The following is a 16,900-nucleotide window of genomic DNA, read 5'->3' on the forward strand; positions in this document are numbered from 1 at the left end:
GATTCTAAGGAGTATTAGGGCAAAGTGTTCAGAATACTACTATCCAAACTACATGAGACACTGTATTAGTGTTAGTTGTTTGCCACCTTTCTCACTTTGAAAGTTTATAGCCTGTGTAATGATATGCTGAAGAGGAAATGGTGCTCTGACACACAGTTTAAAGTCATGAACTCTCTAGCAGACTGAAAGCATGTTGGCGTATATGCTGAATAAATTCACTCGCGTACATTGTATACTCAGTATTCATTTCTAAAGGATGTACTTCTTTATTACTTATAAATGATACTTCTTCATCACTTAGAAATTTGCAAATAGAGTTGGGCAGAGATTTTAGTTTGTTGGACAATGAGTCCTGCAAATGTGGCTAAATATTCACTGACTTAAACTCAGTCAAACTGGAGCTTGAAACGCTGCTGGAATACTGAAGTCATGGATTTTGCAGGAATGTTATCTCAAGTGCTTATAAGGAATGCGTTGCTAATTTTTGTGGTTTTTTTGAAGCTTTTAGTGCTTTTGTGTGCAGTAATGCAAAAATGGGAAAAATCAATGAATTCACTCTGGCTGAAAATTTACTTAGGAAAACTATTTGGCTCAGAATGAATTCATTAATCTTGGATGATCTACAGATAATGAAAGACAAATAGGTAAACAGCTGAAGTAAAAGTAGGGTATTGCATTTATGTTTCTCTTCATGGCTGTGTAGTTACAGAATAAGACTAGTTATTATTCTCCGATTTACAAGAGTGTCTCGTTTTGACCACGCTGCAAAATCAAATGAAAGCTAAAACACAAACCCAAAGTTTTGAAAGTTTTTCAGATTTTTAATGCTGAAGCTAAACCAGCCTGAAGTGGCTTGATTTTTAGAAAGGACAGGTGATCCCTGAAGATCAGATAACTTCACTGAATTTGGAATTGAGTCCAGGTCAGCTGAAATACCCGAATCATTATTCAATTTAGAAGATGTGAACCTAAAAATCCAATATTCATTTCCTTTCATGGGTTTGAATTTGTTTCCCAAATGCAAGGAATAGCTGGCCATCAGGGTATGTTTGTGATTAAAGGGGCTGATGGCTGCACAGATACACTGCCTAAAAAATTTACAATCAGCTGCTTATGTGAACATAAGACTACCCAGAAGATAGCTATCTATCCTTAGTGATGTAGGAAAAGCGGTAGCAAAGTTTTCAAATCCAGCATAGTTACTACCTAGAAAGGAAGAAAAAAAAAAGTCAAATGTTCTTTTTTAGCATAGACGTTACTAGTCCATTTCACAGTGTCCCTTCTGCAGTGATAACCAGACTAGACAGTGATACCTCAAAAACTTGCAGAGATTGCCTTCGTTCACCTCACTGAATGATTAACTTCAGAACCCTCTGTTTTTACCTAAACTTATTACTTAAATGCTATTAAGCAGAATAGTCTAAGAGGGAAAGTATGTGTATAGTTCATGAATGTAAATACTAGTGGAGATTCATTTATCCAGATTATTCTAAGGATATCAGACATATTTACCTTACAAGCAAATCAGTAAATCATAAACAAATCATGTGAGGGGATAAAAGCAAGACTCTCATGACTGTTGTATAAAAGGGGCCCTGTTACATGGTAAACTGATCTTACTGTACATGTAAATAATACAGTATGTGTATACATATTTATATTTATGCTGTGACTTAATATGGTGCCTACAGTGAAGAACACATACTTCTAAAAATGTTTTAAGTGGCTTTCAGAGAGATGGTACACAGTGCCACCTCCTATTGTTGAATTAGTTGTTCCAAATTGTCACTTTACTTGTGCTTATATCGTATGCTGTTATGGAAAATTAACATAGAATAAAATTGAAGTTATCTTCTGGATATCTATGAGAACTGAAGTATCTTATTTAAAAGTTGCTTATATTAGTTAAATGCACTTACCAGTATGTCTAAGTGAGAGCTTGATTGATGGCTTTTTGATAAACTGTACTGCTAAACTCTCCAGCAAATTAATTAGATAGTAGTTGTACTGCATCCATCAACTGGTAGCCTATCAGATATAAACCAAAACAAAAATGAAAAAAATATTAACAGCTAAGCAAGTGGCCTCTGTACATATAAAGGGGCTTTGTACATACAAACAGATTTATCTGATTTTTAAGAAAAAAATCAGTCATTTCCAACAGCATTATCAAAGAAAAAGAATAATGGCAGCTGTTTTGTGGAAAGTGTAATACCAATTCAATTGATATAAATGGAATAGCAGTTAAATACATTAGAGCTGTAAATTGGAAGCATATTTTGGTTTTTAGTGGGCTAAAAACTGTTAAGCTGAGAATATATATCTATATTTAAATTGACAGTAGTAGAACACTGCACTGTTGCTTTAATTTGTCAAGGAATATAACAGATAGATAGATCTTACTAATCTTAGTTTTCACAAGTATATGTACTTCAGAAATACACACATACTTCAGAAACTGAGAAGTGGCAAATATGTATGGAGCTTGGTTTCCAACTGATCATGGTGCCATGGGTAATGGATATTCCATAGAAATCAGGTATAGCTAAAAGTGCTACCAAAACTGGGGAGCCGGATTCTGCAAGAACGACAGGACAGACAGAAAGGAGATGAGTTGGCTTTGTATCCTTGCTACTTCTATCGTCCATTTATTTATCAAAGAATTTACTTTTTCTTGGTGATTCCTCTAATGTATAAACATCACCTGTCCCCTTTGCCAGGGATATGTTTCATAATGTGGTGTTGTCTGCCATCTGTAAGATTTTGAGTTGGATGACAGGTTAATTCAAGATCCAACCCTGTACAACATTTCCAGGGTTTATGAGAAAGTTGTCAAGCATCTTTGTATTTTATTAGAAGGCTCTTAAATGACAGTTATGATTTGCATGTTCGCAGGAAGGTCCTCACGTTCATTCCTTTGGTATTTCCTTCACTGTTACAAGTCAACAAACAAATCCCCTTACAACTTTCAGGTTAAGAAATATAAATCTGGAAAGCTAGTCATGTATGCTATTGCAGAATTGGGCTTGATCGCTGCAACTGAGAATAACTTAAGTCAAGTATTGAAGTGCAAGATCATGGGTGGCATATACCTGGCTATGGAATACTAACAGAGACAACAGTTGAAGGTAAAATATTTTAAAAGCAAACTACTAAGAAAAAAATGTTGCAAAAAATGGCATACAACAGTAACTGTGCTAGAGAAGGCTGGTAGGTGAGGTAGATGAGACATCAGACAATTGTAATATAACTGTGAAGGAGTTTTACCATCTACACGCAGTTGTGACATCCAAGGAGTTGGCTGGATTGTGGGCAGGAAATCATACAGCCAAGGCCAGTGATGCAAGCAAAACTGCCCATATTGTTAAATACAAAATACCTTCTTTATCAGAAGAAAAAAGTTTTTTATTTTGTCAGCTGCAAATAGCCTTCATGGAACACAGGACATAGTGAAGCTGCTTGCAAGCATTGAGATGTGAAAACTAGCTGAGATGCTGGCAATCCTTAGTTTTTGTCTTGGAGAACAAAAGCTAAGAAAAAAAACCATTTACATTCTCACTGTCCTTTTTTTCTGAACGTAAAACACCCGAGGTGTGGATCTGAGCCCATTGTAAACCCTGGCCATCCATAACATCCCATGGTAAAGAATTTCACAACCTGACTATCTGTTGTGTAGAGAAGTATCTGTGAAACCCCCACATGATGATTTCATTTGCTGTCCCTGAATTCTTGTATCAGAAGAGAAAATGAGCACCAGTCCCTATCTTCCTTCTCCATGCCACTTACAGACCTCTGTCATGTCCTCCTTCAATTGTCTGTTTTCCAAGTTGAGTATTCCTGGTCTTTTTAAATTTTCCTTGTTTGGAAGCCATAAAACGATCACCTTGCTACCTTTGCTGTAGCTTTTCCAGCGCCTACCAGCTCATGAGGTGGTAGGTCAGAACTGTGCATGCTGTTCAAGATATTCAAGATAAATCTTGGTGTTCTCTGTTTCCACATCTATTTAATTCCTAATAGTGTTTCTTCTCAGATAACCGCTAAACACTAAACTGCAACTGTCACAGAAATCTTATATGATAATCCCAAAATCTTATTCCTGATTAGTACTAGTCTGCTGAGGTCTGTCATAGATATGTAAAACTGGATTATTTTTTTTTCCCAAAATGACTCACTTTGCATCTCTCTAGATTGAATTTCATCTTCCATGATATCATCTAGTCATCTAGTACCATGAGGTCCTTCTGCAAATCTTCATTAGTTCTTTTATTTCCTACTCCGAATAACTTGGTAAAAGATGCATAACAAAAATCAATAATAAGTTAATGCAGACACTGTGACCACAAGGAAATTTCTGGCTGATAGCTTTCTCCCAATTTCCTGCTGATTTGTTCCTGAGGTTGAAAAAAGTGATGCTAATCTATCCGTATCAGCTGAGAATTACTGGTTACTCAGCCACCCCGATTCTTGGAGGAGCCGTAGGATCTACATGTCTGGATCTCAGTACTGCAATTAATAGTCTAGCTCTTTCTTGGCAGCCTCAGGGAGGGCATTATTCCATTGCCTCCATGTATGGAAACAGGTCTGTCCATTTCTGCTTGAATTTAACATTGCTCTTCTGAAAGATATTTATGGTGTAAGAAAGCTTTATGACTATTTCCTTTTCATCATATAAAGGTAACTTTTTGCACTTGAAGATATGTGCTGTGAAATCAGCTGTATGTACTGTCTGCTGAAGTTTAATTCTATCCGAACTAAGAAAACAGTATTTTTAAAAAATGTAGCTTTTCCTGAATCCGGTCATGACTTCAACTTCAGTAAATCTCATCTTGAAAAAAACCACTGTCTCAGCTCTATCCTGTCAAACACACTGTTCCAGCTGAACATGCTCCACACACCTGCAAGGCTTCAGAGCAACTTCACTGAGCTGGGGTGATGATGTTAGTGTTACACCAATGATGAATTTGGTAATAGCAATTAAAAAATGGAGACAGGATGACATATTGTAATAAAGTGATGATACTGCCTTCTCAAAATAATCAGTGAGCCATAATTTGAATCAGCATAGTTTTATTACCTAGTCTAATATGTCCATCATAAATGTTAATATACACAGTTATTCTATGACTCTGCCAGCTGCAAATGATACTGTTGTTGCCATGTTGATAAAACCATCCATGTTTAATTTCCCTTCTGTGATATTTCACTTGATTGCAGAAATTTGCAAAATAAATTTCTGAATCTGATCCACAAAGATCTGTGTATTTGTGTAGTCATATCTCCAGTCACATAAAAATCGATTCTAGTATTGCAGCCAGCAAGTCCAACGCTGATAGATAATGCAATGATTTTGATGTTACAGGATTAGGATGTAAGTCCATTTTTAAGTAAAACAAACCATTGATATTTGTGTTATTTCCAGTTTAAGCATTTACTTATCCACTCAAATTAAAACATGTACTAACAATACTGCCCTCTCCTCCCCCCCCCCCCCCCCACCCCCCCATACTCATCAGTATCACTTCACTTGTCGTTTACCTTGGTTTGTCTTTTTTTGAAGTTGAAAAAGTCAGGTAGATATTCTGAGATTTGATTGTGTTGGTCTTTTTTCAATTTAAAACCTTATTTACCTTGTTTACCCTTAACCCAAGATAAAGAATTCCCAAAGAAGATTTATCTTGCTTATTTTAAGTGCCTGTCTCTCCTTTGACTACATGGCTAGTTTAGTCTGGATGTCTAATTTCTAGATAGCTGAAGTGAGGTGACATGAATTGTACCTTGAGAGATGAGTGTTGGTCTATTTTGAGACATACATTATGTTGCATTTTCTCATGCCTCATATAGCAGTTGTTAATTGGGTGCATCCTATTTTTCAGTGCATTTTTTGCATCTGTTTTTGAAAGATCAAGGATGTTTGAATAGTAGGTTATGGTATTATTTTGAATATAAATACAGTAGATGGAGTTGGACATTATAAAAAAAAAGTTCATCTTCTCAAAAAGGTTTCTCCAACAATGAATTTGATATGGAAATTAGAAGTACTACCTGAAATATCAAGAGAGATTTTCTGTGGTTTCTATTTTAATCAGAAAATGAAAACTTCTCAAATAGAAGCAATAGGTCTTGAGAAAGAACATACTTTTTTTTTCCCTCTTTGAATATGAATTGTTAATTGAGCTACGCTAACTTGCCCGCTACACTGACTCACTGCTCATATTGTAATTTAAAAAACAAACAGTATCCTCATAGGCCAGTGACCTTTGTAAATCAGCTTGAGGATTAGTGTCTCTTACAATCTCTCTCTTCTGAATTAGCATTTGGAAGTTACAGTCTTTCCTTTAAAAACTGATTTAAGACATAACAATATAATACAGTTCAGAAGTATGTATATAAATTCAGTGAAGTACAAAACATCAGTGAAATGGAAAGACATTGCCCACCAGACCTGGGGCAATGATGTTTCCAAAGGTAGTAGCAACTACAGGTAGTATTTTCTTCCTTGTTTTCTTATGTTTTCTCTCTCCTGAGTTTATTAACTGCTCTGTGCTCTTACCCTAGAGGTTCTAGCTTCTCTTAAAAAATGCATGCACTTGGGATGTTAGCCACACTTACCAGGAATATTAGCTGGTGCTTTGTGGACAGTGCTAGTATTCAAAAATCTCAGATAGTGTCAAAGTATTTGAGATACCTTGGTTAACATCTTTGCACTATTATAGCTGCACAGTAATTGCACAAACCAGAATCTCTTAGTTGTAAAAGTGAATAGTATCTTCAGATATACGGAGGAAGTGAAATAGCCCCAGTTACACAGCAAAAAGGAAAAAACATTGAAATGCCCACTTTGGCTATTATACTGAACACTTCCCACATATGAAATGGACACTCAGCAACTGAAGTATTCTCATGAGTACCAAAGGTCACGTTAAACATTCTTCAGACAGAGGTTATTCTAGGCTACAGTGCCTTCCTTATATTGCTCATATACTGCATTAAAGTAAGTCTGAATATTGATTTTGTGACATTGAAAAAGTAGGATATATTGCAGAATGAAAAAAGCAACCAGATTTGGGTTAAGATTCTGTCTGTACTCTCTGTCTTTGTTTGTGAGCCTTGGCTAAAATAAATTCCCAAAAGATATGTTTCTCTTAGAAAATGCCTGGTTTTAATTGGAATTCCTTATTTAATGCAGCAATTTTGATAAAAATATTTCAAAAAATGATTAACTGCTTTGAAATTTCACACACTTAGGTTTTGCTTTGAAATGCCTTTTCATTTAAAACATTACAATTAAATTGCAAATCTAATTGAAATATCTGATTATATGGAAACATTTTCGAACAGTCTTGTCTTCTAGGAAATTTCAAAATTAGCTCTGAATATAAACACTATTTAAAATTGTGAAAATTATGACAAAATAATGATGAAAAGCCTTAGGGGACTTGATTGTACTTTACTGTTCCTTGTAAGACATGCCAGTTTTTAGTGAATATAGTGTTCTGGCCTGTGGTTCACTTCTACCTAAGACCAAAACAAATTCTGATGTTGAGAGAACAAGTACGTATAAGTGAACAAAAGATAGGTAAAAAGGAGGACTGAAATGTCACATCTACACAAGGAAAAAAGCAGGTCCTCGGTAACTAGCAATTTCTTGTTTGGGAAAGCTGACAGGCTGTTCTCCTGAGCTGATCTATCAAAGAGATGTAACGCTTTCTGAGAGGAGGAGTGATAGGCTGGGTGAACTTGAGATTAAAAAAGGAATTTGATGGGAGCAGGGAAGAATCCTCTGATTATCTTGTCTTTTGGCACAGATGCAAATCTCCCACTGCAGTGTTTAAAGGTCAGCTGTACCAAGCAGAGGCTGAGAGATTTAATAGGAGAAGTGGAGGCAATGATGAAGTGAACTTTGTGTTCTTCATCTCTTCTCTCAGTACACGAATATATCACATTCTCTGTAGTTTGATCTGATAACACTGACTTCAGATCTACTACTCTGATACATAAAATTGACGGTTTAGCCTATTGCCTAATTCTTGCCCTTGTGTTTTTCAGTTTTGACTGTATTCCAATATGACAATGCTGGCTTCTAGGAATTAGGATGTCTAAGGCTGAATCTGTTACGAACAATGGACAGTAACAGACAGCACATATATTTAAGTGCATCAGTGTTGTAATGCGTTGATATAGAACAGCAAAGGCATGGGGGACATACAGAGTGTTGTTAAAAAACAAGTTTCACAGTTAATATAAAGACTTCCAGTGCAGGAAATCCAGCACATCTACTGAAGGTGAATTCTCTGTAAGAAATCATTCTTTTTAAATGAAGTTAAAAGATGTAAAGGAGAAAAAACCTTGAGCTATAAAAATATATATATATATATATATAAAGAAATAAATTGTTTTGTCACTTTCTAGTTGAACAAGATACAAGATGCATAGGAACAAACTATACAAATACTGACAGAATCTTAAAGTTGATCTACTTTAAGAAAAAAAAATTATTAAGACCGTGAATAAAATAACTTGCTGGCTCTTGTTACTTCAGCTACTTCTAAAACTAGCTTTTAAAAAGATGAGACTGATGTCCTGAATGTGCTGGGAGAACTTTGCTTCACAGCTTATAATTTGGGTCCAGGTGCTCCATGCTTAATATAGGGCTCCTGGCTCCTTACCTGGGGAGGTTGTCTCTGTCTCTGTATAGAAGAGCACAACAATAAGGATAAGGGAAGTTCATTTAAACCACCTTCACTGGAGAGTTAATAGCTTTTTCCCACCTTAACATGATCAAACTATTGTGTGTGGAATGACTGCAGTCTGGGATTGGCACCTTTATTATTTTAAATGTAAGTATAAATATTTTTTTAGTTTGTTGGTTTAGAGCCTTTCCTATTTACCTAAGAGCTGGACCCAGAAAATGTGTTTGAACTAATGTGAGCCAAACTCATGGAATTGTGCATCCTTCACAGAAATTAAGTTCTTCAAAAGTAGCATTTATTTCATTTGTGTTTCAGTAGCACTCTGGAGACGCCAAGAAATATCTGGGTCCCTAGATTTGGGAAAACAGATGAGACAAATAAACTGTAGGAGACAGAAAGGGAGAATGAATCTGTTATGTGGATCAATGATGGAGCCTGGAATAAAACAGAGATAAGTGAATTTAGCTAACTCAAAGTCAGTCACCATTAAACTTCAGTTAAGAATGTCCATGTAAGGGTTTTTCTGAATTAATTCCTTCTATTTAGAAAACCATGAATTGGTGCAATTTCTATAAAGAAAATGAGGTTTGAGATATACATAGATACAAAAATTATTTTTCATTCAATGTTACTACAATTACAGTGCCATTTCAGCAAACAACATGGAAGAACTTACATATGGTACAAATGAAATGTTTACATGGTTAAACATATTAATCAGAATGTTTGCAAAACCCAGCACAGTGGAAATCATTCTAAGTATTTGGTAATCAAAATGAATCTATATTTACAATAACTTAATAAGCATGCTACAAGAAAACTCTTCCTTTCTCTCAAGCAAAACACAGGGCCACTGGCTCTTGAACTAAAGCTTTCTACAGCTGCCTCTTGTGGAAAACAGCTCTGCCAAAAGTCAGTTCCAGTACGGAATCTTCAGCTTAATTGTATAAGTTGCTTTTCATTTTCTATACAAACAGTAAATATTTCTCTTCAAGTAGAATGGGAAAACTCTCACTAGTTCTATCTGGTTTATTGACATATATATAAAAGATGATAGCTCTTATTTGCCACTTTGTCTGATTTTGTTTGTAATTTGCTACATCTTTCTCTGTCAAATTTTAAATATACTGACCCAGAATATTGGGTTCTGAGAACAACTCACCATAGCTCTGACAGATGCAGGCAAAAAACCCTTAAAAAAATCATCTCACTCTTATGCTTTCCTGAGTCTAGTCTACAACAACCAACCTTCAAGCAGCCTGTGACGGCTATTATTTTACCTCTGAACATCCCGTACATAAGGGCTACACTCCTTCACATTACTTTTACTCAGAGCTAAGGATCATGGGGAGAAATCTACTTGAATTCTGAAAACCAACAAAACGCCCCAGATTTGCCTTCCAAGGTAACACTTACATAGTTTCCTGGCAGATAGCAGCTTAATCTAAATGTAATTTAGCAATCCATTAATGAATTTTGCTTTACATATTAAAATACTGCATATACAAACTAGTATCAACTGGAAGATTCTGATTTCTTTCTACCACCTTCAAAGACAATAGGGAATTGAGTATTCTCAGCACTGCACCCATTTCTATGGGTTTTCATCCCAGACTGGTAAACAATAAAAATAACATTTTAATGCTTCATTGCTAGTTCTTCGGTATTGATTTTACCAAACTATTGAAAAACAAAACTACTGGCACTGGCAAAACTCCACAACAACTGCATGTGTAGAGGTCCAACTGACAGATTACTGGAACATCTTTATTAACTTTCAGAAGAGAGCAGAATCTTTCAGTGTTGTTCTTAGGAGCATAATCAGAAGACAAGAAACATGAATCCTGTTATGTAGAACTTTTTAGTTTCAGACAGTTCAATACTAAGGAATTTCATCCCCAGGCGTAAGACCCAAGTCTAGGGCTTGTCATTTTTTTGCTGGCAGTTCCGTTGTTATTATTCTTCTTTAACCCATAATATACTTTCAGTAGTATCATCATATAATCACATCTGTGTCAAAATAGCAATTAAAGACCCTAAGTTGAAGAGTATATCCTCATCCCTATTTTTGCATTACAGTTTAACTTCTATTAGTCATGTACGTAAACTTACACAGCAGCTGTCACTAGGATGCAGGATCCTGTTGTACAATGCGATCTGTGGACACAGAACTTAAGTGTGGTTTTCTGCTTGAAAGAGCATATATCTAAGTATGAAACATGAAGGAGTTAGCATATAGAGATATACATGCAGAATATTGGCCAGCATTTTGGGAATAAAACGTACCTGTCAGCACACTAGGAGGACATTTTTTGTAAATAAGATGAGCACTTCTAAGCATGAATAATATTTATGAATGGGAAGTGGATTTTCATTACATTACCACACTAATTTCTAGAATCAGTCTATCCTTGACAAATTAACTCTCCTCTCTTATCACAGACATTTCTTTTTTTTTTTTACTCTTATTTAGCTAGTTAACACAATGCTTTGTTTTTGAGATGAAAACCACCTTCAGTTTGCCAATTTCTATGCATCCTCAGTTTGTGTGATTCAGAATTCCCATTCAGCACTCCCCTGTTTTTGTCTGACTTTTTCACTTTCAAGAGAGACCAATGTGCAGCCTGCCTGTTCAGGCAGGGTTTAGTTAACAGCACATGCATGAGATCTGGGCAGCAGAAGTTCTTTTCTTGTAGGTTCTTCATAGCTGCAGTTCTGTTAAATCCAAAGATCTTAGTGGATCCATTTTAGCAATCCAACTGCTGACTTTGCTAATTTTGCCAAATCTGTGATTAGATAGGTCTATAGCAAGCAATACTGATCTAACTACAAAACAAAAAAATGCGCTTGCTCATTTTATTTACAGATAATTTTTTTCTGCAACTTTTTAAAAAAATCAAACTTTTAATGTCTGAAACACAAATTTAATGCTAGTAAGCCCAAGAGTTAGGTCTAAACCCCTGCTTTCCCATTTCAGCTAGAATTCATTTCTGTGCTGAAGGCTCCGACAGTCCTTCAGCAAACTGACCTGCTTGTCAAGATGATGTGACAGCTGTCAATGATCGGCATAGACAGCCTTACTCGTTACAGCCTACAAACCCTGTGTTGTCAGGTGTTGCTCTGTTTGGTTGTTTGTTTGCAGATAGCATGCAAAAGGGAAGCCTAAAGATGGTAATGGCATTGTTGGGGATGTGTGGAATTATTTCTAAAATGAAAGGCAGCACAGGAAAACTGCACAAATGCTTTAAATTCTAATAGAAGAAGCCTGGCGACAGTAATTGAGAGGTGGCAGGCAAGTGGAAGGAGGCCTTTGAACAAAGTAACTTGTTCTTCATGTATTGGAGCCGGCAGATGGATGCTAATGTGGTCAGAATAAGTGAATTAAGAAAATTTAATTCAATAAAATTACCTTAAAGTCAAGCATGTACTTCTGAGTGTATGTAAACTTTAAGACTTTGAAGCTTGCTATTTTGGGCCTCACAGAATTCCAGCATCTTGCAGCTGGAACATCTGAATTCATAATGTGTGAATTTTTGCACCTTTATGTAATTAATCAACTAAGGCCCAACTTTCTTATTACTGATTGAGCTTCAGGTGATAAATGGTGACATTTTCATTAATCCTCTTAATCGCAGCCTTTACTGCATAAGTGTGAAGCAAGGGAACAAAAGATAAACAATGCAAAGATTTATCAGACTTTCTATGTCTGAGGGGCATATTTCAGCAGCTAGAAATATCAGCCACCTAGTATGGTGAGGCTGGGTGTACTGTAAGTTATGTGAGCTCCAAAAGGGAGATTGTCTTGGTTCAACATGGACTCCTCCTCATAATACACCCAGTTAACCTATTTGCTGATAGTGTAAAGACAGTTGATACAAGTGCAGTGGCAGTGGCTTTTTTTCTTGTATTACTGCAGAAACCAGATTTAGAAGTTTGTCAGAATATTAGAAATTGTGATAATTGTGATTCCATCTTACATCCCCCAAAGTCTCATATTTTTGATAGTACTGATCTGTAATGAGACAGTCACCTATAATAGAATAATTCTGAATGTGCTAAAAAAGGCACATGTCATCAAAATGTTAACATAAGTTTACTAAAGCTTGTGGTTCTTAAATACCAAGTAGCTCTCTGAGTGTGTGTACTTGTTAGGGTTTGGTTTTTTTGTTTCCCTTGGAACATGGATGCTGGGATATCTGGTGAAGGAGGAGGTTTATTCCTGTTAGTAGAGGTGCAGAATATTCTTTGTTCTATGTGACCCTCTATGCAAACTGTCAGAAGTGCATCTATCAGAGGATGTTATCCTTCTGTCAAATGATCTGGCCCCCATTAGGTCAAATTGGCCAATGGGATCTTGAGTTCTTGAGGACAGAGAAACATATCTATATGTATAATGTGTGTGTACATATATATACGTGCATGCATGCATAGGTTTGCATTAATTTCACCGCTTTTGGAAACCGGATTTCTAGCCTAAAAGATAAAGTTTTGTTGTAAGTTGTTATTCCACAGGCTAAGAGAACTCAAGGGGCATATGGATGACAGGGAGGTGACTCAAGTCAGCCAACATGGGTTCACAAAGGGCAAATTGTGCCTGACTAATCTGGTGGCCTTCTACGATGGAGTGACTGTGGTGGTGAATAAGGGAAGAGCAACAGATATCACCTGTCTTGACTTCTGTGAGGCCTTCGACAGGGTCCCATACAACATCCTTATTGCTAAATTGGAGAGATAAGAGTTTGATGGATGGACTATTTGATGGGTAAGGAATTGGCTGGGTGGCTGCATCCAAAGACTTAGAGTCAACGGCTTACTGTCCAAATGGAGATCAGTAACAAGTGGTGTCCTTCAGGGGTCCGTATTGAGACTGGTACTGTTCAATATTTTTATTAATGACATTGACAGTGGGATTGAGTGCATCCTCAGCAAGTCTGTGGATGACACCAAGTTGGTGCAGTTCATGTGCTTGAGGGAGGGGATGCCATCCAGAGGGACCTTGACAGCCTTGAGGAGTGGGCCCATGTGAATCTCATAAAGTTCAACAAGACCAAGGGCAAAGTCCTGCACCTGGGTTGGGGCAATCACCAGTACCAGTATAGACTGGAGGATGAATTGATTGGGAGCAGCCCTACAGAAAAGAACTTGGGGATATAGGTAGATGAAAAATTAGGTATGAGTCTGCAGTGTGCGCTTGCAGCCCAGAAAGCCAACCGTATCCTGGGTTGCATAAAAAGAATTGTGACCAGCAGGTTGAGGGAAGTGATTCTTCCCCTCAACTCTGCTCTGGTGAGACCCCACCTAGACTACTGTGTTCAGCTCTGGGGCCCCCAAGTTAAGAAGGACATGGACCTGTTGGAGCGGGTCCAGAGGAGGGCCACAAAGATGATCAGAGTGGAGCACCTCTCCTATGAAGACAGGCTGAGAGAGTTGGGGTTGTTCAGCCTGGAGAAGAGGAGGCTCCAGGGAGACCTTAGAGCGACTTTCCAGTACCTAAAGGGGACCTACAGGACAGCCAACAAGGGACTTTTTACAAGGGCATGTAGTGATAGGACAAGGGGTAATGGTTTTACACTGCAAGAGGGTAGATTTAGATTAGATGTAAGGCAGAAGTTCTCCACTGTGAGGGTGGTGAGGCACTGGAACAGGTTGCCCAGAGAGACTGTGGATGCCCCATCCTTGCTGGCAGTGTTCAAGGCCAGGTTGGATGGGGCTTTGAGCAACCTGGTCTAGTGGAAGGTGCCCCTGCCCACAGCAGGGGGGTTGGAACTAGGTGATCTTTAAGGTCCCTTCCAACCCAAAGCATTCTATGATTTTAAGAGTATTTTCTAGAGGATCAGGCAACATGTTTGTTGGCTCAATTTAATCACCCCTCTAGGAATCCTTCTGGGTATTTTACCACTGCCAAATGGCTTTTGAACTAGTATTCCCCCCCCCCTCATTGGCAGGGTGATGCTTTTTTTACAAGACTGTGTTAATAACGTGAATTCTTGAATACATTGAAATAACTGAAATGTTCTTGTTCTGAAATGCAATTTGTGAACAATACTTAAAGAAGCTATCTGTTATCTTGTATTTGAGGCAAGAAAACAAAAAGTAGGACAAATCCTTTCATAATACAGACTTAATAGCAGAAATAAAATTAAAAGAATAGTGGCTGAACTCTCCTTAAAAAAAAAAAAAAAAAGGGCAAGGAAATTATCAAGAAAACATACTGTGGGAAGTCATGGACTAGAATTTCTGATCACAAGGAAAGCAAGTGATCTTTGTTTAACAGGGAAGTTGGGTGTTTTTGGTTTTGACAGCTTGGCTGAGACAAAAGGCACATACTGTTAGGATATGTGTAATTCATTAGGGTGGTGTAATTCATCTTCTGTAGAAGGTCTTTAAAAGAAACTGAACAACAAACTCAAGCAATATGCAATAATGTCAACGTAGTTACTTCCAAGGAGATAACATTGCTCACATTTTAACATTGTTGCATTAAACTGCTTTATAGTAACTGTTGGCCCAGTATTCAAAATACTGAGTTCATGACAAATTTCTAAAACTTTCATCTTCTCAAAAACACAGGCTGGTCTTGCTAGACACAAGGAATCTCCTTGCTAGACTCAGTAGGACAGAATTAAAGTAGCTAGGCATGTTTTCTCTTAATGAACTGTCCTCAGTCCCACCACTATCAGCTCTCTTTTTACCCAACAGGTCCAGTAAAGGGACAGACAGACAGTAGTAGCCATATCTCATGTACTGTTGTGGTGGGAAGTTCAGATCACCATTCTGAGTTTTAGCTTAATTAACATGTACCCTGTCAGCCCTTTATTAGGAATCATTTATAGGTTATAATTCTAGACTTCCTTGCACAAGTGATTTGTTTCCTTTGAAACGTATTAGTAACCCCCACATCTCATACTCTGTTTGTTGGACGGATGTCTACTGTGCGTTAGGATTGTTTCTCATCTCTGCATCGCTTTGCAGTGATTAATAGTGAATTCTTTTGCCCTTTTTCAAGGCCAGTGCGTACTGTAAACGAGATATAGTCTCCATAAGAGTTTTGTCAGTGAATGTAATAGGATCACAATCCTACACTTTGAATTCTATCCACATGCTTCAGGGTGAGCCCACACAATGCCTCAGACTGCATTGTAATCTGTAGTTTGGAAATCTGGATGATTTTATATATATAAGTTTTGGTTGCAAGGCTTATCAACGGTTTTAAGTGTTTTCCTTTGTGATCAATTTTACCTTTCCTAGACCAGAGATCACATTGCAAAAATGACTCAAGGGTTTCTTATAAAATGTTTTATGAACCTTTAAACTCAATTAACGTGAAATAAAGACTTCCACCGACACAGAAACATTTTATGTTGGTACATTTATTCCATATAAACTACAGTAGCTAGGAGACTACCTCCAGCTCCACTGCAGTTGGAATTCGCTGTCTATGGATGGCTTTCATAGCAGCTGCAGAGTGCAGCTCATGACACCATTCACAAAGCGAAGAAAAACTAATAAACCTGAGAAAAATTACTTAGCTATTCATTTAAGGGATAAAGGAACGGTAAAAACGAACGAGAAGATTAATTATATTTTTACAAGATATTTGAAATGTAGCCTATAGTGAATGCACAAGAATATACTATAATGCAGTAATGACATAATCTAATGCCTAAGAATATACTGTGTGCCTGTGGCACAAATGAGATTTTTACCACTGGAGCAGTGTAACATTTATTTTGCTTTTACAAGACAACTTTGTTATCTAGTATACATACACGTGCTTCATTATGAGTGAATAATGGATTGCTTTACAGCCACTGCAAATACAATTGGCTTGAGCATTTCATAAAAAGCTTGCTAAGCGTGTTTACAGCCTTAAATTTCAATTTAAAATTTCAGTTCACTTCACTACAGAAAGTTTTTTGCATAGAGTTGGCATATACCCAGACCTCATGCCTGTCCTGTATGTATTCATCGAGAAGAAAACAAAACCATTGGCAGTTGGAAATCACGGTGTTCAAACAGGCTTTTCACGAAGCTACTTTTTCAATGAAAAGGCTCTTTTCAGCTTTCTAGCCACGGGCCCTTCTGACCCGGCCGTCGGTATCGCAAGGGCCGGGCCGGGCCGGGCCGGGCGCTGCCGCGCTCCGGTACAGGAGCGTCCCCGCGCTTCCCGGCGGCCAAGCGGCCGCCTCAGCCGCCAGCTGAGCGCCTTC

The 16,900-nt window shown here is 37.4% G+C and overlaps 1 protein-coding gene across 2 annotated transcripts in view; it reads left to right on the forward strand.

Annotated features, from left to right (window-relative positions):
* Positions 1-16,900, forward strand: part of CTNNA3 (catenin (cadherin-associated protein), alpha 3) — a 529,775-nt gene that overhangs the window by 306,631 nt on the left and 206,244 nt on the right. The gene's annotated exons all lie outside the window — the stretch shown is intronic.

The sequence above is a fragment of the Haliaeetus leucocephalus genome, unplaced genomic scaffold (assembly GCF_000737465.1).
Source record: "Haliaeetus leucocephalus isolate CR32 unplaced genomic scaffold, Haliaeetus_leucocephalus-4.0 Scaffold687, whole genome shotgun sequence".
Taxonomy (NCBI): Eukaryota; Metazoa; Chordata; class Aves; order Accipitriformes; family Accipitridae; genus Haliaeetus; species Haliaeetus leucocephalus.